Genomic DNA, 902 nt, shown 5'->3' on the forward strand with positions numbered 1-902 from the left:
CCTAGATCCACTTTAGAAGCGGCCATTCCGGTAGGTAGTACCAAGAGGAGAAACCGAGACCCAATACGATGGCGATAACAGGTCCAGAAATACTACCGGCAAGCCAGATTTTCAAGTGGTGAGCGGTTACGAAGTGCGATACAGGATCGAGCGGATCGACACAACGAACAAGCCCGTCCACATCAAATCCAAGTTGGATCGCAGGTGTGGCTGTACCTAGATCGAGTGAAAGAAGGATATGCTGGTAAACTGGCCCATCTCTGGCACGGACCGTTCCGAGTGAGCGAAAACATAGGGGGACATGCGGTGAAGTTGGAAACGGCAGGTACCGAATATCGCTTGTTCCCTGTAGTACACGTATATAAGCTGAAGTTGGTCAGGGAATATCCGGACCGGCCGCAAACCCGTCTTTCGGTGGATGAATCCGACCGAGTGGGTTTCGACAAAGTCCTCCTACCAGAGGATAGTTGGAGCGTAGATCTCGAAGCCGACGAGTTCGAAGTTGAGAAGATCGATATGTCCACGTGAAAGAGCACCGAAAAGCACCCCTAGAACACCCTTCATACCCGTTCTAACGGTTCTCTTTCATCTTCATAATAATCAAATTAAAGAACACCATACAAAAAACAAGATCTCGTGTGTAGTGGCTCGCCAGGCATACTAAAACCAAGATGTCGTGTGGGCACATGCCAGACATCATATCTTGCGTTTGCAAACACACGCAAAGTCGGTAAACAGCTCAAAACGGGCTAAAAAGTAGACAGCACCCGGACTTCCCCGGTGGTCACCCACCCGAGTACTACCCGAGCTTGAGGCTGCTTAACTTCACAGAGCAGACGGGATATGGTGCTTTCAGCCTAAGATGGCACGTCTACATTTGACTTTGACCGACACGCCTATTA

At 49.8% G+C, this 902-nt stretch overlaps 1 non-coding gene across 1 annotated transcript; it reads right to left on the reverse strand.

Moving 5' to 3' along the window:
- Window positions 1–753: 753 nt before the first annotated feature.
- Window positions 754–869, reverse strand: PITG_33422. The gene has a single exon (XR_009934816.1). It is a non-coding gene; the product is annotated as an 8S ribosomal RNA (ribosomal RNA).
- Window positions 870–902: the final 33 nt, after the last annotated feature.

This window comes from Phytophthora infestans, genomic scaffold (genome assembly GCF_000142945.1).
Source record: "Phytophthora infestans T30-4 supercont1.77 genomic scaffold, whole genome shotgun sequence".
In the NCBI taxonomy this organism is placed as follows: Eukaryota; Oomycota; class Peronosporomycetes; order Peronosporales; family Peronosporaceae; genus Phytophthora; species Phytophthora infestans.